The sequence below is a fragment of the Balaenoptera borealis genome (genome assembly GCF_965194805.1).
Source record: "Balaenoptera borealis genome assembly, chromosome: 13".
Classification (NCBI taxonomy): Eukaryota; Metazoa; Chordata; class Mammalia; order Artiodactyla; family Balaenopteridae; genus Balaenoptera; species Balaenoptera borealis.
Window position 1 is genome coordinate 51,795,794 of NC_138870.1, and position 25,862 is coordinate 51,821,655.

The window sequence follows — 25,862 nt, forward strand, 5'->3', positions numbered from 1 at the left end:
TATTTTTACAATGTCTGGTTTCTGACAACATTATCCAGAAATAATTATTCAATAATGAATGCCAAGAAACCCAAGTACCAGAATGATAAGAAATATTTCAAGCTACCTTTCCCAGAAATACAATCTGTTTCTCATTTGATAGAAACTCATCATAAGCAACTGTCTATATCATAGTCCTCCAGAAAACTTCATCATGCTCTAATTCATCAAAAGCCACCAGACCGAATTGCCATTTAATACCCGATTCAATGAAATAATTCATCTAGCTATTCATAAATTTATAAACACCTTATCAAGTACTTGTGCTACACCACACCAATTTTAAACTCCATGCAATATATCAGACACTAATTCTTGATATATACATAGTTTCATCATGGGATTTACACAGGCTTCACAAACATCACAGCTCTAAGAAAAAGAATATGACATTCTTCAGTACATTCATTACCTAGAAATAGAAAAATTGTAAACATTTATCAAAGAAATCTGCAATAAATTTAAAAAATCATTTTTTGAAATGATCAACTTTTCAACAAACCCAAAGAGAAACCGAGACTTAAAAAACCTGGGGTCAGGCAGCCCCACTCCTCACTAAGTTGCATAATCTTAGCCAACTTGGATTTCAAATTTCACATTTATAAAGTAGGGAAAAGTGCAATTTCTGTCTATTTCAGAGACTTTTTTGTGGAGCAAATGGGATAATTTATGAGCTACATAAAAGTATGTAATGTTATTATCAAGGGCATTTTCAAGTGAAAGGAGAGAAACTGTGAAACACAATAGATGGCTACCTCTCCTGGTGGGACTGTTCTCTTCACCCACTCATAGCAGAAGAGCCAAAAATAAGTTATTTGCTGAAGGAGGACCCAGAGGAAAAGAGCAATACTCTGGCATTGAAATGTTCACTCTTGGGGAAGTTCCTAAATTTCACTGAGCCTCAGTATCTCTTCCTTTCTAAGAGGAACAGCTTCCCAGCCCCCAGCTTCACATACATATGACAATACATTGAACAGCGTCCAATCTTCCTCAGCCTTCTCATTTGTAAAATTAGCTTTAGAGACAATATATTTAAAGGCTGTACCTCATGCTTAGCACATCTGTTTATTCAGCAAAGAATCTCTTCTAGCTGATGCAGATATAACAGAGAAACAGAACAGAAAAATCCCAGGCCCCAGTTGAGTTTATATTTGAGTATGAGACGAACAAACAATAAACTGAATACATGAGTGAAATATGTAGTCTCTTAGATGACAACAGTGCCAACTTCATGAGCACATGATCTGTGCAAATACACAAGGCCCTGAGATCAGAAGGACCTGTGCTCGGTCTAATGCTGTGCTGGTGTCACCTTGAAATTGTTAATACTTTTGAACAAGTGGTCCCACATTCGCATTTCCTGGATGGCAGGAGATGCTTTGAAAAAAGTAAAGTGGCGGGGGATAGGGAGACACGTGGTGAGAGGTGGGAGGGGTGGTCAGCAGGGCCTCAATGTGAGACTGTACCTTCTGAGCACTACACAAGGGTGCCCAGCTGAGAAGGCTAATGGAGCTGAAAACCACCTAGAGGTAGAAGGTTTTTTTCTTGGCACAAAACTGACTCCATGCAGCTCTCTAGACAGCTTGTACCAGAGAGGACAATCACAGAGATGACCACATGCCACAGGTACCTTTCAACTCAGTAGCCCAGCAGCCCATCTGCTTGTGCCCCTGTAAACCACAGAACTACACCTCCAGGGTGGGCACCATACTGCTATTGACACAGACATTAAGGTAGCAGTGGGCCTACTGATAAGGCCCCCCTGAAAGGGTGATACTTGAGTAAATGTCCCAAGAGGTGAGCAAATGAGTTGTACAGAATGGACGAAGAGGGAACGAGGCCAAGAGAACAGTAAGTGCAAACTCCTTGAGACAGGAGCCTGGCTCGTATTCCTGCATGAACCCAGAGCTCGAAAGGCCCAGAATTGGGGCCAGAGGAGGAGATCAGGTCAGAGAGGCAAATGGCAGTGTGAGGCCATTATCAGGACTTTGGCTTTCATTCAGATATGGGAAGCCATTGATGTTTTGCACAAAGTATCATGTTATGGATTCTGGGCCGAGAATAGACTGAACTGGTTAAGAGTGGAAATATAGGGAGTGCAGTTAGGAGGTTGTTGTGATTATCCAGATGAGAATGATGGTGGCTTAGACCAGGATAGTAGCAGAAAAAAAGTGATGAGAAGAGGAAGAGGTTAGATTTTGGATGTATTTTTGAAAGTAAGGCCAACAGGACTTTGTGATGGGTTTGTTAGAGGAGGTAAGAGAAAGAGAGGAGGCGAGGATGACTCTAAGAGTTTTGCCCAGAGGAACTGGAAGGATAGTTACCATTAACCAAGATGGGAAAGATGGGCAGGACTTGTTTGGTGGAAAATCAGGAATCAGTTTTAGATAACTTACACATGACCCTTGAACAATGGGGGTTAGAGGTGCTGACCCTCCACGCACTCAAAAAAATAGGTCTTCTGTATCTATGGTTCTACATCCATGGAGTCAATCAATCTCAGATTGTGTACTACCGTAGTACGTATTTAGTGAAAAAAAATCTGCATACAAGTGGACCTGTACAGGTCACACCCGTGTTGTTCAACGGTCAGCTGTATATTGTAGACGTGTATTAGACATCAAACTAGGCAGTAGAGTAGATATATGGGTTTGGAATTCAAGGAAAAGTCTGGGCTAAAGATTCAAATTTGGGAGTCATCAATATGTTGATGATATTTAAGGTTATGAGATTGGACAGGATCATCAAAGAATAATGATGAAAAAGGTCCGAGACTGAGACTCAAAGCCCTTCAACATTTAGAGTGAAATAAAGAGGAAGCAGCAAAGGAAACTGAGAAGGACCAGCCAGTGAGGTTAAAGCAAAACTAGGAGGGTGTGATGGCATGAGTCCCAGGAAAATATGTCCAGGAGAAGGAGAAGATCACTGCATCACATACTGCTCTGAGGTCAAGTAAGAGGACTGAGAATTGATCCTTCAGTATAGACAAATTTATCCACCTCAATAAATGTTGGCTATGATGGGAACTTCAGAAGAAGAAAAGTAGAAAAACAGGTCAAATCTATAAACTACTTCATGAAGCTGTTAGAATACTATCGTTGTGAGTTTATCATTTAGCTACATTAGGGGAAACTGCATTCATTTATTTAAGGTGAATATAGTTTAATGCCAGGTTGTTCCAGATAGGAGCCACTAGCCATATACGACTACTGAATACTTAAAATATGACTCGTGTGAGTTAAGAACTAAATTTTTAATTTTAATTAAATGTAATAAACTTAAATTTTAGTTTTAAAACATATATGATTCAGTTATTCAAAAACATTTATGTATGTTTTGAACAGCTTGTGTATGTGAATCTATTTTTAACTGTAATTTTATAAAACTGAAATACAGATTAAGTATTTTCCATGAAAACTGGATATGCTGTAACTGTAAGCTGCAAACAAATTTTGAAGACTTACTACCAAAAAACCTTAAAATATATTATTAATAATTTTTATATTGATTATATGTTAAAATAATATTTTAGACATAGTATATAAATAAAATATTAAAATTAATTTCAACTGTTTATTTTACTTTTTTAATGTGGCTACTAGAAAATCTTTAATTACATATTGGCTCACATTATTATTTATTGGACAGCACTGGTCTAATGGATTCATGTTGTGGACAAAATTAGGTCTTGCCAAAATTAAGAACTTGGACACCTGTTTCATCACAAGCTTCTCTACAGCAACTGAAAAACAGTAATGTACAAGGGACCATGTGATGCTTCCTTTCTAGAAATTTGCATGTAATTTTTCCATTCTGTTCATGGAAAGCCCCACCTCAGTTCACTGAGCCAATTTCTGCCTATCCTTCAAAAATCTGCCCCAGCAATATATGTTCTGAGAGGATGAATTTTCTGATCCCTGTTAAGTCAAGGTTCTCCTAGGCGCCTTGGTATAGAGGTGATAGCATTAGTGCACTATACTTTACATGACTTATAGAAATCACAAACATCTGGAAAGTAGCCACATAATCTGAAAGAAGAAATAGAGAGATGATGCCAAGAATAACTGAGTATCTATTATGTTCATAGGGTACATTGTTCATAGGGTGCTTTTATATATTCTGGACATTAATCCTTTAACAAATACATGATTTGTTTTGTTTTTGTTTTGAGAATAATGACTTTTTTGTTTCTAGATGTTTTTCTCCTACTAACTTGGGAGCTCCAAGAAGTACTGTCTGTTTCTTCTCTGCTGTAAACCCAGAACCTATTACAATGACCAGTAAGTACATGGTAGGCAGCCAGCCAATGGGGATTGAAAAGCAAAGAATAGGTGCATACCATATAGCTAGGAGAGTAGACACAGGCTTTGAGCCAGCTCTCTCCCATTAACTCTCTTACTACATAGGAAAGGTGGGCTCTTCCTTGGATTGAAGCCTACTGACTTCTTATTGGCTTATTGTACAATTTAGCAAACTTGTTCACCTGGCTGTTCCTAGAGATTAGCCCTAAATGACTAGGACTGAAAATTAGATGCTGATAGGGAAAGGTTAAGATAAGGATGCTGCTAGAGAAGAAGACTTGGTGAAACGAGACCAAACAAGAAGAAGTCAGAAGAATCAACTCAATAAGCAAACTGAATAGGTTACATGCAGGAGGAAGCAGCCTCAAACATGTGGATTTTCCCCAAGGGCTCCAAGGAGCACAGGAGGAAGGCTGATGCTTAGAAAAATGACGTTACCAAAGAAGAGGTTAAATTATGCGGGGTTTTTTATTACAGGCAAATATATGTTTTAGAAAGTTTTTTCAAACAAAATGGTTAAAATAAAAAGGTCTAATATTTTAAAAAGAAAAAATATCAGCAACATGGACTATTCCCACCCAGAACACCTTATAGACTGACAATTACAAATAAACAAAGAGTGAGTGGGCACGTCTGCAACAAATGTGCATAGGTGTGCGTAAATACGGTGCCTCCAACTAGACAACTGACCATCTGTTGTGAGATGAAAATTAAACAAACCATCGGAGAGAGGAGGAAAAACGTCGGAATCACAGGGGAAAGCCTTGACAACTTTGTCTAGAAAACAAAACTAAAGAGGGAAACGGGATGAAGGGCACTGAAGGAAAGAGAAAAGTAAAGATGTGTCGCAAAGGAAATGTAGTTTATCCTTTTTTCCTTCTCCACATGACACTGAGGTATATACTATGAATTTCAAAATAAGTCAGGAAATCAATACACACAGCTGAAATTGTGCCATAGTTTCATTCCTGAGTTCTGGAAGGAGTGTCAGTAATGCTGCCTTTGGCTTCCTTTGAAAGATGATCCACAATGATACACCCACCCCTTTAGGCTTATATGAGGGGAGGACACCCACTGAATAGAATTTGGTGCTACAGGGAATCTTGAGAGTAATATGTAATTTGTGTCGACATTTATAATGCCTCCTTTCCTCTTAATATCTATTCAGAAAATGTATACTTATAATTTATATTGTGTATCTGTACTATATATTAGGATATACCCAAGAAAGCTAGGAAGTGAATATAAGTTAAAAATAAAAATATTTCATGGAATAAATTAGTTGGTAAATTCATGTACAAGTGCATTGGTACAGGGTTCCACATCTGAAATAAACATGATATAGGCTAACTTTTCTGATGCTTGGAAAAGTGCTTGGCATATGAAACGTATGTGTTAAATAAAAAAATAAAATATGCAATGTGTATATATATTATATATACATTATATTTCACTTTTCTCAGAATAATGCCTATTATTTAAAATAAATATCTATTTGAAAACGGGCAGCGAAGTCCTGACAAAATGCTACTTAATTTTTACTATTTCCCTGTGAGTAACTTTATGGTTTTATAATACAAAAAAAAAATTTTGTTGTCAACATATTCCAACTTAAATATATTTTTAGAGTTTGGCTTTTCTTATCTTAGAAATAAGTAGAGGAGTCTCTGGGCTAAGTGTCTGTTTTAATAACTGATTTTAATTTTGCTACTGGGTTGTTTAGGTGCCTGGAAGGCTGAGAAGCAATGGGGAGATAAGTCACGTCACAAACTATAGAGTTACATCAGGTGCTACCTGCCTGGCTTTACATTTTGAAAATCTAAGACTCTAAAAATACATTGAACATAAGAAAGAGATTGTAATACTGTTTTTCAGATGGTCAAGCAAACTTTAGCTAAAGCTACAACTGTAGCGGCTAAAATAAACCCCTGGTATTCGTAATGTCTAGTAAAAGCTAGGCTCTGTATGTGGTGAAAAACTGTCTAAAGGAAGTAAGGAAATCTGCCTTCAACAGCACGCTGGGATTACCACCACTTGTGCAGCCTGAAGATAAAGGGATCCTGACGGCCAAGTATTTTCCACTGTCTGCCTCCACAAATTGATCCTGCTGCTGCAGTCGGAACTCTCAGGCCCCTAACTCACAGAATGTTAGAAATAAAAGGGGTCCCAGCAAACATGTATACCTCCCTTGTGTTACAAAGGAAAAAAGCTGAGACCCGAGAGAACTGAAGCTACTTCAGGCCACATAACCAGAGTTATGTCCAGACCACTTTCTTATTATCACCTTGCCATGTCACTGCTGTCCCAATTTTGTCATCTAGCACTACCTCTCAACAGTCCTTCAACAATTCTACTACTTCAAAATAAGCCACAACCCTAGGATCCTGACTATAGAATCACCAACCCAGTTTCAAATGCTGGAATTATCCAGTGAGGCATACCTCTGGTGACATATTTAAGATCATTTAAAAATCAAAATGAAGTGAGGTTCATGAAGGTTCAGGCATTCAAACTGGAGCCAGGTGGCCATTGTGGATATGGTTTCAGACATGTTTCTGCATCGCTGAGAACTTGAATTTTTTGAACTGTATCAAACTCAAGGACACTATCAGCCATTTTCAAAACAATATTTACTAGCAGCTGCTAGCTGCAACCTTGTAGTTTCAAAGCCCTCCCCCCCTCAAATCTTCACAATTACGTAACCTTTTCAAATCCCAACCAATCCTTTCTTAGCAAGTACGCTTACTTTTTGCCAGCTCCAATCCTAATTCTTGACAAACAATTTACGTGAGCTTGCAGGTTTTTTGCCTTTATAAGTTCCCTCCATCTTGCGGTCTGGCAGCACAGGATTCAAGTACTCCTTGGATCTGTGTCTCCTGGGCTACAGCCCTAACAAACCCCAAATAAATGCTTTCCCCGCCCCCCAACCAGGTCTCCATTCTTGGAATTCATGGTTAACTCCTCTGCCAAACTAATCACTATTTGCACCTATTACAGAAATTAGTTGGTCTTAACGTTTAAGGCTTCAATCAGATTTCTGTAAGCTGCAATATTTACCTCATAAGAAGAAAAAATAAGTTAAATATAGCTTAACTAATACACACTTGAGAAAAAATGCAAAGGATTTTAAGTAATGTAATAACCCAAGAAGGCCAAACCCAGAGTAGCAATTTGACTTCTTCCTGGTGTTACTGGTGGCTGAGTGGTGAGGAAAATGGATTGACAATGAAAATGTTTCTCAGCTCTCCTGCCACATTTTCCCCCACTTCCTTCTTTGTGCACACATGACTAGTCTCAAGTCTCTGCAAATGCTACCATCTATCTAGGTGATGATTGACAGGAAGGCAGACAGATGGAACCATGACAGATACCTGTGCTGCCCATTTTCCACCAGAGACTCTCTAAGGCAACAATGCCCAAGCTGTCAATCTATATTTCAGTGCTTTCATTAGATAATCATTTTTCTCTATTAGGTAATAATGAAGAAGACGTTCAGTGGAAAAAAAAAAAAAGGGACTATAAAAAATATTAAATGCTAAAGGTTTATATCATTTTTTTCCACCTTCAGTTTGCCTTGCATGTCCCTTTCTGAAGTTTTATATTTTTATTCCTTGTTCTTGTGGTCAAGTTTCTTAAGTCTCTTTTTTTTTTTTGAAATTGACTCAAATTAATTTATTCTTCCCTAGATTTCCAGTTGCTAAATCCTTATCTTCCTGGGATCAAACCAAAAACTCCAAGAACTGACAAAGATAAGCCCACTGGAAACAGAAAGGCTTTCAGAAACACAATACTTACACTCTGCTATTTACAGAATATTTCTACATACATATATTTGTCGATTGAAAAAAAAAAAAAAAAACAGCGCAACCTAAAAGTTGAAAATTATGTTTTATTTGTCAGACTTTCTGAGGACTTCAAGCCGGGGAGGCAGCCTCTCAGAATAGCCCTGAGGGACTTGTCTGAAGAGGTTAGGGAGGAGCCAGCATATACAGGGGTTTTTCCAGCAAAGACCAGGTAGTTGGAACATCAAAAGATTACTGTTAATTAAAGACAAGCAGACATCTCAAGTTAATGAGCTCTCTCAAGTTAATGAGACTTTTCTATGTTTGGAAAGATGGAAGAGTCTGGCTCACTGACATCATTCCTTTGATATACACCTTAGCTATCTAGAGCCTGCATCCTGTTCTTTCCCATCCTGAGTTCCCTCAGGGCTCACTGTGGGGGGTGAGGGGAGGCAGTTGTAGTGGCCTGATGGCTGCAACATCCTTTGTTCACTGATATGGCAGGCAACATTTTTTCATTCACATATTCATTTATCTACACCATGATTTTGTAATGGAACAAGACCCTATGGGGCCTCCCTGGCACAGACCCCCTCCCCCATATCCTCTGCTTTAGCTCCTTGCTGAAGTACCTAGATAATAGTATCTGATGCACATTTCCTGAGTTGTTTTACAGATGCCAAAACCTCCACCAAATTTAACTACTTAATGACCATGAGCATATAGCCCCCAGGCCTACTGGAGCCTAAGGATTGCCAATGTTAACCCCTGTGACAGGGCCCTGTTACCTCACCATCAACCAGCTGGAGAATTGTGTATGAGCTAATCCACATACCCTGAGACTTCCCTCCCTCACCTGGCCTTTAAAAATGCTTTCCTGAAACCCAATGGGGAGTTTGGGCTTTTTGATCATATCTGTCCCAGACTCTTTGTAGATCACCTTATAATAAATGCTGCACTTTCCTTCACCACAATCGGTAGATTGGCTTTAGTGCTCGTGAGCAAGCAGACCCAAGTTTGGTTCAGTAACAGTTTCCTAATTTGTTAATCTTTAGTATTCTTTTCATTGCCTTACAAATTGTATATCTAAAGCTACAGAGAATTTATGAGATATATGATAGTTTAAGAGAAATCATTTACATGTCCCAGAATCAGGCATACTCCCTAAGTAAGTTTCTATATATATTTGATTATTTATGTGGCCATAAAAAAGCCAAGTGTTTTTGGTTTTGCACCCAAGATGAACTTTATTAGATCATTTCTCCTCCTTTATATTTTGTAAAAATAGAAAAATATGATCTGTTAAAATAGCCCAGAGAACCAAGACCAATTTTTAAATGTCATTTTATTCTGACTGGCACAAGGTTATGTCTTTCACAAGTAATTTTACTTAAGTAATGTGAATTTTGAGAAAATGGTTACTATTACATGAATCTTCTGGAGCTATTTTACATATGGATCTATATACAATTTCTGCTTAATTAAGTGGCCTTAAATTCTTGTTGGTTGGGTACTTAAATAAATTTAATACATGGCTTCTGTTTTCATTATTTTACAGTATTCCATGGGAAGGAATGAGATAGGAACAAAAATAAAGAGTAGATAAGGTAGACTATAAACCTCCATGAGAAGTACAAACAAATTATTTTAGAAGTCCAAATGAGAGATAAAGAACATATCTGATGAAGGAGATAAGAAAGGTATTCACACAGGAGGTGATATTTTAAATGGACCTTGAAAGATAAAAAGAATTATGACAAGTGGAAATAGTACGAGGAAAGTTCTATATTAAAGACACAGTATAACTAAGGCAAAGAAGAGTTACACGTATTGGAAGAATTGAGCATACTGAGAGGGCTGGGGGGAAGAAGTTTAGCTAGAACACAGAGTACCAGGAGACTAGTATAAGACAAGACAAGTCTAGCTAGATTTGTACTTACTTTAGTAGTCAATAATAAAGCACAAACACTTACCCAAAGCAAAACTATAGAGTGTCTCTTCATCCCTTCTCCTGTTCATGTTTATCATTTCTCCATGAAGCAATAAGGCTCTTCTGGAGGTTAGAGAAACACTAAATAAAGATTTCGCTACTCCAGTGTCCTGAGAACCCATTGCCCCCACCTGAAAGCACTATGCAAAGGCATTGTATGTTTGCATTTTCCAAAGAAAAAATGACACTCCCCTTAGAAAAAGTCCTGTAACTTTGTATTACTACCATCCACCTAGTCTGTATTTTTCAGGTGGTTATTTCAGTTGAATTATAGGTCTTTGTAACAAGAAGTTAAAGGCAAAAGATGCTAATCCATTGGAAAACAGGTACAAGTTAGCACTGGCTTTCAAGTCAGGAAAATAGTTGAGTAACAGTAACTCAGAAAAGGTGTAATTTCAACGAAGTTACACTGTAGGATAAGAACAAATGAAATGCAGCTATGTTCAGCTTTTCCCTGAGACTAATAACTACTGCCAATCACTCACTGAAAAATTCACATTTCTCACAGCTTCCATCATTATTTATTTGCTACATCTCTGTGGGATTTTAGCCTACACACACACACACACAAATGTGTATGATTAATAAGCAGTGACTTCAGCTAGTAAGTTATTTGTTAGTAACACACAGGATATAACAGCTTCATGACTTCTGTAATATTGGGGGAGCCTGCGTGAGTGTCTTCCTCAGCAAAACATGAGGGCACAGTCGGACAAATGTAGTACTGAAACAGGAGGGAAAGGAGCAGGACACAACCTTTAAAAGAATGACATAGCCATTGAGGATACGACATAAACTGGTTAGAACCAACTAGGTCCAAGATGGCAGAAGATTTGACTTCCAGTAGACCTTGAGTCTCATTATATGCTAATTGTAATTCACTAGCATATGTTAAATGACACACCCACAGGTGCCATGACAGTTCCAAGGCTGACCATAAGAGGACAAAAAATGGGCTGTGGCCCAAATCCTGGAAATCCCTGCCCCTTCCCTGAAATAATTGGAATCATCATCCCACTTATTAGCCTATGAAATTACCCAGCCCATAAAAACTAACCACCCCATATTACGGGTTGGCTCTCACTTTCCCAGACGACCCCACACCCTAGAGCCATTCTAGCCTTTTGAGACAGACTGCATTCTGTCTATGGAATGTGTACCCCTATAAATAAACCACTTCTTACCTATCATTTTGTCTCTTATTGGATTCTTTCTGCGATGAGGCATAAAGAACTTGAGCTTCATTAAGTCCTGAGCCAAGGTGTGTGATTTCAATTAAAAGACAATGGGTTCAAGTCCCAGTCTGAGTTGTGTGGTTTCAATACCACAGAAAGTCATATGTCACAGAGACACAGAGAGGACAAAGTGTGACAAAATCAGTCACAGAAATAGGTATTTCACTGATAAGTCACTACATGAGCATTTTTGAAAAGCATATTAACAAAGGTCCTACTTTCTTAGATCTACCATTACCTGAACTTACTTAGAAATAAAGGTTTAGAAATTAGTTTAATGAAGACACTGAAGTTAAAGTATGACTTTAAAGCAACTGCAGAGCTACTGATGGGAACTAATACGGGTTTTTGAAAAGTCCCCTCAAGATTCTAGAGAGAACATTTATTTTACTTTTTTTTTTGGTGAGGTGGAAAGGGAGAGTGGAATACCACTTAGGTAGCATTTGGAGTTTGTAATACATAAATCTAAATTCAAGTTAATTGCTTAGAAAACAAGAGGCATCTCATTTATAGTATAGGTTAGACCATGGTCAATCAATATTTTTCCTATGTGTATCCTACTTTAACCCTATAAATTGTTTTTTCTTTTTCCTTTTTGGGTCCTGATGAAAGGACAGGGAGAGGATAGGTTGGGATGCCCAGAGGATCAAAAACAACTCAGAAAACCGCTTAATCAGGTGGAAACACTGCAGCCGTGATCAATCTTCCCAAAGGAAGCCCAATCTCACAGGATCTTGCAAAATTACAGGGGCCCAGCAGGGGAGTCATCAGACGAGAAACAGCTGGGTGTGTGGGTGGGGCCAGAGACCCCTCTTCACAGAATCATCTGGAAAGCGTCTGGCTCATACCACCTCTCATGCACACACCAATCCTCCTCCATGACCCCCCTTCAACACTCCTCACCCCCACATCAAAGTCAGTGCCGAGGGGCCTCGCCCCAGAGGACAGGCCAGATGCGTGAAAGGGCTGTGATCTGAACGCTTAGCCGCTTAGCCAGAGAAGAAGTGCCCAAGGCCAGAACTGGGGGTGAGCTGCGCATGCGTAAACTGAAAATCTACAGCCTTCCAGGAGCCAGAAGAGCCCCAGAGCAGCCACAAGGGCTTCTGGCCCAGAACCCTGGGGCCCCAAAGCTACGTCTGCCAAGGTCCAAGGCCACAGCAGCCTGAATGCGCCATTCCATTGCACATCCTCATGGCCAGCTGTTCCTCCCAGCATCTGTGAGGTGTCTAAACCAAAGAGACCGTGGCTGCCTGTTCCTCCAGCCTTACCCCTGAAGAGCAGCCTCGGGGCATTAGTCTCCCCTTCTGACCCAGCTCATCTATTAGCATGCGTTCCCCTTTGGTGGGGGAACTCTATGCACAAAATACCTTTGGTAATGCTGCTTGGAGACATACCTTTGGTATTACTGCTTGGAGATATATAGGTGGGGTGCATTGAGCTGAAAAGACAATATGATTTTGGTGAGGAAAGTAGACAGAGAAGATAATCAGCAACCTTTCTAAAACTCTGTCCAAATGGTGCTTAATTCTCTTTGGCTTAGCTACTTACTACAGTGTTAAATGTAATTTCAATTTGGTGCAAAAAGGGAAACTCGTGTACGTAAATGATGCTAGGCAACTTTTAGTATTAGAAACTAGGACAAAAAAAAAAATCTCTAGCTATTACATTACCACACAGATATTTCCACTTGAATTTTTTTTCTGGAGCAAGCCTTATTTCAGGGTTCGTTGACCTACATGAAATCATTAAACCACAGAAAAGATTTATTAACTTGAAGTCTTCATTTATTTTATAGCTCTAAGAAGCTCACAAGTACCAGGGTAATATAACCTTCCCTGAATACATACACATCATCATTCCAGTAAAGGTTATATTGAGGGTCTCGATGTAGTAGATTACAGTACCTGGAAATAATATTAGTTTTACTAAAAATAGTGTCTTAAATTCCACATATTATTAGAGTAATAAAATATCTGGATTATGACCTTACTAGCTGATAGTCATTGCTTAATTTAGAGAAAGAATTAACATAGATTGGTTGTGCACACATGTTGACTATATTATTTAGACAAAAAAACAAAGTACAATATTACCCTATATTTACCTTCATACAATAGATGTTTCTAGAAAGATTAAATTTAATCAAAATGTGTATCAAATTAACTTTAAATTTAATATATAGTGAAGAGGAGGGTTGAGTTTTTCTGGAAGGGACTACAAAATTGGAAATCCATTGATTTCACAAACTGCTTAATTTACAGCGTTGCATGGTTCTCACACTGGACATTGGAGTAGTAGATATGGTGACTGAACCATGAATCAAGCAAGCACATATGCTGATTTTATTTATATCAGTTTTCCTGGTGCCAGGAAGCCCTCATAAGGTCCCAAATTTAATGATATAATTTTAGTGATTTTAAAATTTAAATAGCTCAATAATATATACAAATATTTTAATTTAGTCTCAATCACAATTTCTCTGTTAAGATGAGAACATGAGATTTAGTGGCAGACATTAACACATGAATAACAATGACCAGAAAGCTAGGTTCTAGTAGCCTACTAATTTATGAAGGGTAGCTAGTTAGATTTTTTAAAAATTGTTTTTGTCCTGTACTTGCTAAAGATTTTCAGGAACCCCTGTCAGGGTCAAAGGACTCCATTTTATTGCATTCTGTCTCAGTAGATTCTTTTATAAAGTAAAGAATTCTTTAGCAATGTACCCCTTTATTGGATTTATACATGCTCATTTTCAACAACTAATATGTCTTCAATAGAGACAGATACGTGTCTTTTGTAGGTGGATTAAAGATTTCACTGACAAAGTAAAATTAAACAATTCTTTCACAATCATGTTTCTTCCCTTCCTCCATCTTCTTGAAATCCAAAAAGAGGAAGGAAAACACACACTAATATTGGTTTGCTGACTCTTTGACTTGAAATGCCAATTTTTTGAGAAATTAAGAGGGATACATTTTCAGTATACATAATGATACTTGAAAATGTAGTTGGGTTTTTTTTTTAAGAATCTGAAGTTTTGTTTTCACAGAAAACCAGATGGTGTGTTTTTTGGTTTGGGGGTGGTAGTGGAATTTTGTTTTGTCTGTTGTTGTTGTTTTTTAAAAACAGGTGTGACATTTTCTCCAGCTACTGTATTAGCATATTTAATTGCTAAGTTCACAGGCAGTCATCTCAATTCTTTTACCAGCAGATGGTGAAAGTGATTTTAAAAGAGGAGTAAGGATTTTTCAAAAAACATTTCAGAACAGTATGAGATCTGCTTTCCTCAATGGGTGTGACAACCTCTGATGAGCACTAATGGAAATCACATAACAGCATCTACAGTGCATTTGCCTTTAATTACTTGACAGTTATCCAGATTCTGTGAAATTACTCGCACATTATCTAACAAAGCATTATGTACTTTCAGTAACTTTCTTCAAATCATTTTATAACCATTAGCTAATTAAACTTCACAATACTCCTGCAAGATATGTAGGTAGAAAGTTCTATAAGCTTTATGTTACTGAATTCCCAGGTATATCACTGACAGAGATGGAAGTTAAATGTAAAAGTCCCAAAGTCACAAGGATTTATACTTCACGTCACATTTGCTCCTCAAATATAAATAAATGACTAGTGTTTAGAATAAGACATTTGGTATCGCAGGCACTGTTAGTTCCTTCTCCACATCCATTCTTCTCTTCTTAGCTAACAGAATCCTTCTTCTGTACAGAGTGGCCATTGTTAAAGAAAAAATTATTCTGACATTTGTTCAAATAATAAGGAAGAGGTTATCCAAGACGATAGTAATAGGGATATTGCAACAGGAGACAGAGATCGGACTCAATTCCAAATACGGCAAAGACAGCTGGGGATTTATAGGCAAAGAACAGAGTTGAGGGGGCCAGTGGATAAAAAATTATAGAGAGGAAACATCAAAGATAAGAGGATTCTTGCTAAACTAACCTAATAGGATTCTTGCTAAAGACAAGTCAAGGATTTGTACATCAAAGATGGGGGATGAGGAATGTGATCAAATATCAAGAGTGGGGGAATTCTCACTAAAATGACTTAACAGGATTTATTGCTGACACTGGGCTGGGCAGACTGAAAACAGGATGGGGGCCAAAGTCGAGGACTAGTCAAGAAGAGGGCTCAGAGGAGCCTAACTAAAGTTTGGTCAAAGAGTCTTTGTTACCATGTATTCAGCTAAAAGTTTAAATCTCCCTTGTTGCTGGGTATGACATGTTACATGGTTCTGAACAACAACACATAAAAGAAAGTCCACTGGAAAGTTTTGGGACTGTTTTTACTTTTCAAATGTAGGCACTGCCTCCCTCTCCCACTTCTTTCTGAACACAATGAATCCTAATTTTGACCATGCGGATGAAAGCCACATGCTAAAGATGGTGGAACAGAAAGAAAGAGCCCAGGATATTGTTGAAAACATGTAACTCTTGATGCAACTCTGGGCTGCTTCCTCCAGACTTCCTGTTATGTGAGAAATATTAAACTAGCATAGCCAGGTTTTCTGTAATTAACAGTGGAAAGCACCATGGAGCAACTAAGCCTGTGCGCCACAACTACTGAGCCTGCACTCTAGAGCCTGCGAGCCACAACTACTGAAGCCCAAGAGCCTAGAGCCCGTGCTCCGCAACAAGAGGAGCCACCGCAATGAGAAGCCCGCACACTGCGACGCAGAGTAGCCCCTGCTCGCCTCTCGGAGAGAAAACCCGCGCGTAGCAACGAAGACCCAACGCAGCCAAAAATAAATAAATTAAATAAATAAATTTATTAAAAAAAAAAAAAGTAGAAAGCAATCTTGGCTGAGACATTTGGCAAACATGATTCCCTTATTATATTAGAGTGTTCCTGGCAAAATTCTAAGTTCAGTTGGAAAGATAAAATTCAGAAGTTAATTCTTGAAAAATTAAATATTAAGAATGAATGAACCATAGACATCTCTTTCTTCAGCATTCATGCAATGCTTGTTTTGAGAATATGTTACCCAGGGGAGAAATCTGGGCTATGGGATATAAAGATTTGTAACCCAGTTTTTAAAAACTTAGCATGAGCTAATATAATCCATATGTAACAATAGGATTCCTGGTTAAGTAAAATAGAAAGTAATCGATTATTAAAATAGAAATCACAGCATTCTGAAGAGCCACAACGACACCTTAACTCTGTGGTTCTCTGAAAGAGAATCTCTCCCCCTGGACAGCAGAGCACGTGGCTTCCAGGAGCGCAGAGACACTCGGCACATCTGGTCTGAGCTACAGCCTCCTCCAATGCCCCAGTGTTCCAAGCAAATATTTCCTACATGTGCTATGAGATGAAAAATATGGGAAACCCCTGCTTCAGAATAGTGATTCTTAACTGTGGCTTGAGTTTTGAGATGGATCACAAGTAATTCGTTACAAAAATAAAACATTAAAATTTATAAATGACTTCTTTTGCAAATGTAGGCAAATTCATAGTTACCTGTGAGTACCATTTCTCTCACTCACATTTTGATAATTTCTTCTTTAGTTTGCTAACACTTTTAATTATGCATACATACACACATATAAATGCATAAATGTGGCTCACACTTTTGGGAAGGGCAGTGTTCTTTTTATCATTTCCCTTTTTACTCAGCTTCCCACATCCCCTTACCCTTCACCCATCTCCTCCAGCCTCCATCTACAACAGCACCCCACCCTTGATCCTCAGCCAACCTAAGTGTGTATTCTTTCTTATTTTCTCACATAATCCTATACAGACTTACATGTGCACACAAATATATGTACAGATACATATATACAATTTGCCTTTCATTGTTTTATCAAAAATGAGCCATATTATTAAACTTCTCTTTTCTTAACACAATAATATCTTATGGAAATCTCTCCAAGTTATGACACAAATATTTTCTTTTTAATGGCTGCATAGTATTCCAAACTATACATACATACATACATACATATATATACATACATACATACATATATATATATATATATATATATGTTACTGATGGGTACTTTATTTTCTGATTTTCAACAGGACAAAATGCCTTAATAAATATTTACTTATAAGTAGGTGCTTTTAGGTGCTTTTATTTCTATGGTATAAATTCCCAACACTACAATCCTAATTTTTTTCAAACGACCTCTGAAGTGGCTATTTCCATCAGCAATATATGAATAACCTTTTTTTCTATATCCCTACCAATAATTTGTATTACTAGTCTCTCTCAAATTTTGCTATTCAAATATTTATGAAGTTATATCTCATTTTTACTTTCATTTCCATTTTTCTACATTTAGATTTGAGCATCCTTTCCTATGTTTGTTGACCATTTGTATTTGCTCTTCTGTGAATCATATATTCATAATATTTTCCCATTTTTCTTGGGCTGTTTACCTTCGTCTTGCAAATTTTCTTAATTATATAAATATTAATCACCATGACTACATATATTTTCCAGGTCTATTGTGTGTTTATCAATTTTTTTTTTGTTTTCCATACATAGGTTTTCAATTTTTAAGCGATTAAATAAAACTTTTCTTTTTTCTTTGTACATAATGAGTAGGTTATTCATCTTGGTTAAGGAGTTTTCCCTAACCCCTATATTTTTTGAGTCATTTATACATTTAACTTTTTACATTTTAATCTGTGTGAAATTTATTTTTGTATATGGCGTAAGAAAGGGATCCATTTTTATTCTCTTCCAGAAGAAACTGAAGCCACCATGTTTGTGAATATTAATTCCTTATATTTACCATTTTCACTATTCTCTTCTTTTTTACTAATCCATTCATCTATTCTTATAATGATTTGATTACAGAGGGCTTATAGCAAGCTCTTTTATCTGATATGAAAAATGCCTCCATAGTCTTCTTTTTCACATTTTTATTGACTGTTCTCAACCATTTACTCTTCCATATGAACTATAAAATCATTTTATCCAGTTAAAAAAATTAATCTTTTGGGATTCCCGAAGAAATTGTATTAAATATATATGTTAATTTGGGGAAAGTTGACATTTTCATTATATGCCTCACCCATCTAAGAATATGATATGTTTATTCCTTTATTCAAAGTTTGCTTTATGGTTTTAATTATATGTCATTATTTTGTTTGCATAGGTCTGCTACTCCTCTGGATAAATTTACTTCTAAGTATTTTACAATTTTGTCACTATTATAAAAGTTGTGTTTCTAGGTATCTCTTACTAGAATAAAGAAAATAAATTGATTACTTTTGTTTATGTGATGAATATTTTGCTAACTTACCAAATTCTATTATTAATTCTATGAGTTGCTTTTATTCAATATAAATATACATCTCAGATATATGCTTTATTAGTAGGAATAAATAGAACAACAATATGGGCCCTGAAGTTGACCCTAGGATTATGTCCACCATATTATCATCAACCATTATGCCTTTGTGTGGAGGTGGAAGAACAGAATGTCTATCCTGAGATATCTAATAAATATATGGACTGAGTAAACAAATTTCATGTATTATTACTTGGTATCCACATATTTCTTCTTCAGTCAGAAGTAGGCATTTCTGCTTTTTCTTTAAAGCCTTGAATTATCTCATAAATTTACAGTTTATCAAAAGTTTCAGTGCATTACTTTTTATCCAATAATAACATGGCTGGTTTGTGTGCTGGATTTGTTTTATTTAATTTTTAATTTCATATTTTTATTTTTAATTTCACATTTCAAATTTCGTATTTAAATAACTTGGTAATTTCTTTATCATTCACCACTTTATGGGTGTAAATCTTAATAACTAAAATCTGTGTGTTGTTTTATACTATGATTCTATCTTCAATATCTTTCTCTAGAAAATATCTCTGGGTTCAATGCTCCTTCCTCTGTGCTGCAAAATCACTCTGCACACATCTCTAAATGGCAACAAGACAGCACAATAAGGTGCCCAGACATTATATTGTGAATTCTTTAAGGACACAAGCTACATCCAATTATCATTGTATCTCCAATAACTAACACTCTGCTGGGCACATTTTTGGTGCTAAATATGTCTGCTGAATAGAGTTTTATGGTTCACTAAATTTATATTGATTCATTTTATCTTCACAACTACCCTGTGAGAAATGCTTTATTATTAATCTCATTTCTCAGATGAAGAAATAGACTGAACAGCTCAGAGAGTGATTGTACAAGGACTGGAATCTGGTCTTCTAGTTCCCCCTCCCATATACTCATTGCTGTTACCCACATGACGGGAAGTAGTGCATCCTCCAATTATAGAAATCAGTGTTTACCTATATAATCAATTGTATGATTCAGTCAATTATACATTTCCAGATATTTTAAAAATTATCCTTGTGCTTTTTTTAAATTATAGCCACTTAGTCCTGTTTAACCAAAAAAACCTTCCAATCTCAAACTTGCCTTGCTAAACATTTACAACATCTCATAAGCATGTACAACCTGATGAAAACAAAAAAACCAGAACTCTTCTTTGCTCCTTTCTGTATTTGCTATCAACTTGGGCCTATAATTTTTACTTGGATATATATTCTCTGTCCAATATTAATGCTATGAAACTGTGATCATCTTGGCTGATGAGATAATATGGTTTCTAATCAAAATTTTACTCTAGAGTTAAACCTTCACTTCTGTTTTCCGGGAGCTTTCAGCTTGACATAACACCTTATATTCCATAGTGTTTTTACATAACTTTAATGTCAGTGGGGAAAACCTTCCTCCCCCTCATTTTACAGGTTAAGAAATTATGTTCTAAAGAGGATGAGGACCTCCTACTTATTAGGTCACAAAAGCAATGAATGGCAGTGTAGAGATACACAGCAGGTCCTATGACACCAAGTTTACAGAGCTGGTCTTTTTACTTCTCCAGCCACGTAATTCAGTATATTTCAGGTTCTCCATGTGACTAGTTATTTTGTTTGTTTTAAAAATAAAGTCCTGGTCACCTTCTATGTTTGTCTCAATCTTTTCTATAGCATAAAATGCTTTGATTAGAAAGATTCCCCAAATTTATTTGGTTTTATGTTGTTACCTACTTGAAATAAGTAGGTCTAGTGTTTTCTCCACAAACAGAAGACAGCATTCAACTCCATTTTAATTTCAGAATACTTAAGCCCTCTAATGACAAAAAACTTAGCTACTTACTGGTTTTTTCTTTCACTAGAATTCAATAATTTGAACTTTGCTGATTACAACAATACTTTCACTACGTTTATTGATTTACATTAAAACCCACCAAATGCTACATTCATTCTTCATTCATTCATTGTTTACTGTTAAAGATCATGTATTTTACATTTAATATAAAACTTCCAGTAATTCCTGCTTAGCTTCATATTTTAACCCAAACTCCTGAAAAGTAATTTAAGACTCTGCTCTATATCTAGCTAGCTCCTTATCCTTTAGTTTTCCACTCAAGTAAGTATAACCTCATTCACCTCATCACCACTAAGAGATTGTAAAGCATTTAAAGGCAGGAACAGTGTCTTAATTGGGGTGGGTGTGTGTGTGTAGGGGAGGCTGTTAAATATACAAAACAATTTTTACCTTCATCATTTTAAAGTGTACAGTAGTGTTAAGTACATTCACATTGTTGTACAACAAATCTCCAGAACTCATTTTATCTTGCAAAACTGAAACTCTATACCCATTAAACAATAACTTCCCATTCCCTTCTACCCCCAACCACTGGAAACTATCTTTCTACTTTCTGTCTCCATAAATTTGACAATTCTAGATACCTCATTTAAGTGGAATCACAGTATATGTCTTCTTCTTGTGACTGGCTTATTTCACTTAGTATAAGGTCCTCCAGGTTCATCCATGTTGTAGCATATGTCAGCATTTCCTTCCTTTTTAAGGCTGAATCATATTCCATTATATGTATATGCCACATTTTATCTATTCATCCATGGGTGGACACTTGGGTTGTTTCCACCTTTTGGCTATTACAAATAATGTTGCTATGAATATGGGCATACAAAATTTCAAGACCCGGCTTTCAATTCTTCTGGATATATGCCAAGAAGTGTAATTGCTGGATCATATGGTAATTCTATATTCAGCCTTTTGAGAAACCACCATACTGTTTTCCATAGCAGCTGTATCATTTTACACTCATACCAACAGTGCATAAGTGTTCCAATTTCTCCTCACCCTAGCCAACACTTTTTTGTCATTTTTTTAATCTAAGGGGTGTGAATTAGTATTAATCATCTTTTAAATCATCCACATCATCAAGGTTATGCCTGAGAATATAATAAATGTTCAATAAATACTTATGGAATTAAATTGGCAAAGAGCTCAGCTCAGTAGCATCCAAGGAGAGCAGATGCACATTACATGGTATAATTCTGTCTCAAGGGAGCTTGGAGGAGAGCCCATTTTGCTCTCATTTGCAGCTATGCTAACACAACTTTTAACTTTCTACTTTCTCATTTGTTTTAAACTATGTGGACACATTTACAACACTAAAGTGGGAGATTTCAAGAACAAATATGAAATTCTTTATGTTTTGCCAGTCAATAAAGCAGACGCTTCTCTATATCTATCTTTTTCTATGTGTACATTCTATTGTGTTAAGTTTAAAAATGAGCAGTAGATGTATGGGAGAATAATACCCAAGTTGTCCTGGGTACAAAAATGCATCTATTATTACAAACAAAATTTTAAGTTGCTCCAAATTAAATGTGAGAAGTGTTGAGGGTCACAGAGGGTCCTAATCATTTCTTGTGGGTCAGGCTTCAGTGAGGAGGTGATATTTGAATGTATCTTTCTCTATGTGTATATTCTATTGTGTTAAGTTTTCAGAACAGTATGTGTACTTTTTGGTAACTAGACAATAATTAATTCAATCAAGATACACTAATTAATCTCCTGCTAAAAATAAAGACTGTGCTAGGCTCATTGGGGTTACAAAGAAGAACTCAAGGACTTAACTTGCTCCCAAGAAATAACATATTAACTGGGAATAACCATGCCCCATAGAAGTCCTATACCAGAGGAAGTTTAAAGTTTTCAAATACAGTAACTTAAATGTAAAGGATAAGTTACAGAGAATCTAATAGCCATCTATTATGTATTTAGTGAAATGATTTGATTCAAGAATCAAATCTAGGAGACTTCCCTGGTAGCGCAGTGGTTAAGAATCTGCCTGCCAATGCAGGGGACACAGGCTCAATCCCTGGTCTGGGAAGATCCCACATGCCAAGGAGCAACTAAGCCCGTGCGCCACAACTACTGAGCCTGCGCTCTAGAGCCTGCAAGCCACAACTACTGAGCCTGCACATAACTACTGAAGCCCGCACGCCTAGAGCCTGTGCTCCGCAACAAGAGAAGCCACCGGAATGAGAAGCCCACACACCGCAACAAAGAGTAGCTCCCGCTCGCCGGAACTAGAGAAAGCCCGCGCGCAGCAACGAAGACCCAGTGCAGCTAAAAATAAATAAATAAATTTATTTTTTTAAAAAAAGAGGGGCTTCCGTGGTGGCGCAGTGGTTGGGAGTCCACCTGCCAATGCAGGGGACGCGGATTTGGGCCCTGATCCGGGAGGATCCCGCATGCCGCAGAGCGGCTGAGCCCGTGTGCCACAACTACTGAGCCCGCATGCTGCAACTGCTGAGGCACGTGCGCCTGGAGCTCGTGCTCTGCAACAAGAGAGGCCACAGCAGTAGGCCCGCGCACCGCAACGAAGAGTGGTCCCTGCTCGCCGCAGCTGGAGAGGACCCGCATGCAGTGACGAAGACCCAGTGCAGCCAAAAATAAATAAAATTAAATAAACAAATTTTAAAAAATGAAGTTTGTTTGCTCTCAAGTAAAGGACGTTTAAAAAAAAAAAAAGAATCAAATCTAAAGAATCTTTTGATTCTAAAGAACCAAAAATCAAATATTATGCCCCCATTGTTCTTTCTATCATTTTGAATGAAACACGTCCAGCAGCCCACATACACAAGAAACACTGGCAGACTGGTACTGTTTTTTCAATCTATAATAATGCAAGGTGCTGGAAATTGAAGTGAAAGCTTAACAAACTCCTTGAGCCATTCAAAATAGTGTTCATAGAAGTGTCCTCCTTTGGAATATCAAACATTCAGTTCAGAACTAGAAAAGTAATCACAAATAGTAGCAGGAGGAGTGAAAAAAATATCAGAAGAAAGAAAACTAACATGCACTTACAGTCAGGATTTATGGAGTATAGTATTATATGAATGAAGAGAAAACAATCTATTCACCAGTGTCACCCATTCTCCAATGAAGAAGATAATAGTCCCTATATGATATCCACACAAGCAACAAACCCCATAAACAGGTCTGCAGGCCCATATTTCTGCAATCTTGGTCCTGGCCCAGTAATGTCATGGTTTTATCTTGTTATAAAACAGTAACCACTGTTTACTAAGATCTTCTCGTTGGTCCGGTGGGTATTCATCACTTAACAGACATATTATCAACTGAAACATGCTGAAAACATGTTCCCTATCTCTTTCCAACACTAGCTGCTCTTTGAGGTAGCTATACAGATGGCTAGATATTTAGAAAATGAAATTTTTAAAAACCTTCATTTCTGCTGGGCAGTGTTAATTTTCTTCTTCCACATGCAACTTCTTATTCTGATTTCTGGGCCTTTCCTCATGCTATTTTACCTACCCAGTGTATCTTCTATAACCCCTCTACCAGCACTTCTATGACAACCCTGACAGTATTATTAACTTTCCCTCACTCCATTCTCCAAGCCAAACATCACTTTCTTTGAGCTCGTAGAGTACTCTACACACATATTACGGTATAATAAGCTTGTGCTTCAGCCCCCTACATTTTACATGCCTCGACAATGCACGTTAAAGCTCCTTGTTCATTTTAAACCACTGTACAAAAATATGAGACACACAACATGGGCCTCAATCTCAGTGTCATTGCTTAAAATTCTACATTCAGCATTTTGAGCTTCTTGTGTTTGTTTGGAGATTATGTCTGCTTTGCTTGTTTATTTTTTTTTACAGGTTGTATGATTTAATCATCATAATAATTATAATAACTTCCAGTTTTTGAGAGTTCACTCTGTTCCAGTCACTGTGCTAATCATTTCACACATATTTTCTTAGTTAATCACTGAAACAATGATATTCAGTCAAGTTAGTATGAGGATAAATATTTCAATTAACTATATTAGGAAACTGATAGAAAAAGAAGTTAAGGAATTTGTCCTAGAATTCATATCCCTATGAACTCTCACATCTACTAGAGATGATATCTAGGTTACCCTGGGTGAGTTCACGAACCACTTTGAGCCACATTTCTTCATCAATGAAATAATGTGATTTTAGGTATTAACAGGAATTATGTACATAAAATACACAAAAAAGTGATTACCATATAGGAAACATTTAGCTAGTCATATTTCTTTTTCCCTTTTCTTTCTAAATAAATTAGAAACTCTTCAAGTCAAGAAACATCTTTATGACGTTGGTGTGCCCTAGTGTTTCTAGCATAACAGTGTTACCATAAGTAATCCATAAATGCTTTATGACTGAACAATATACATTTATTGTTAAGGAAAAAGATATATTCATATATTAAACAATTTTAAGGTTAAAAAAAGATCTCTTTCAAAAAATATACTTTAAACTTTTTTTATTCCTAACTTCAGAGTCTATTATCCATCAGTGAGACTATACAAAGGATATGAAAACCTACAATTTAACACAGACTATCTGGAGACATTCAATGACTAAAGAGGAGAATCCTTACCTAGCTTGTGGCTATTAGACTACTTAAAAAATATAGGACCTGGTCTGCTTGCCCAAATCTTATTTTACACATTGTGTAAGACAGCAGTACAAAAGAGGCATGTATCCATAAGCATCTCAAGTGAAAGATCTACTAGATACTGAGTGAAAAATAAATGAAGACATATACCTGATCACCAATGAACTCATAGTCTAATAGAGAAAACATGTATGACATAATGTGGTAAATACTTTTTAAAAGGTAGAAAAATAATAATATAATGGCACAAAGGAAGGAGATATTCACTAAGCTTGAAGGATCAGAGAACTCGATACACATTTGAACTTGGCCTTGTAAAAGAGTACAAGTTCACAGGCAAAGAAGGAGACAAAGGAATATTCCATACAGAGAAAATTCTGAGAACAAAGGCACAGATGCATGAAAAAATTACATTGCAATATGTTCAGAGGATGTCAAGAAATCCAATATGGCTAAAGCAAAGGGCAAATAAAGATGTAATATCGGAGATAGGATGGGAAGGAAGATACAGTCAAACTGTTAAAGACTGCCAACTGAGGAATGTCACTCCCACCTGTTCCACAAGAATTAAGTCATTAGCCACTGAAGTCACTGACCTTCAACATACCCAGAAAGGAATTCAGGGAAGAGATTAGGAATGAGGTACTGTGTTCTGGGAAAACTGGCAGAACAGTCCTTCAGATAGTAGATATTTTCAGGAAAAAATTTTATGAACCCAAATTCTTACATCTTCC

At 36.9% G+C, this 25,862-nt stretch overlaps 1 protein-coding gene across 3 annotated transcripts in view; it reads right to left on the reverse strand.

Moving 5' to 3' along the window:
- TAFA2 (TAFA chemokine like family member 2) overlaps positions 1-25,862 on the reverse strand; it is a 587,396-nt gene that overhangs the window by 240,266 nt on the left and 321,268 nt on the right. The window contains exon 1 of one of the 3 annotated variants that reach the window (XM_082351309.1): positions 10,096-12,242. The exons of the other annotated variants lie outside the window; for them this stretch is intronic. The gene's annotated coding sequence lies outside the window, so the exon portion shown is untranslated. Of the gene's footprint in view, positions 1-10,095; positions 12,243-25,862 lie in introns of those variants that run through there. 3 annotated transcript variants of the gene reach the window in all.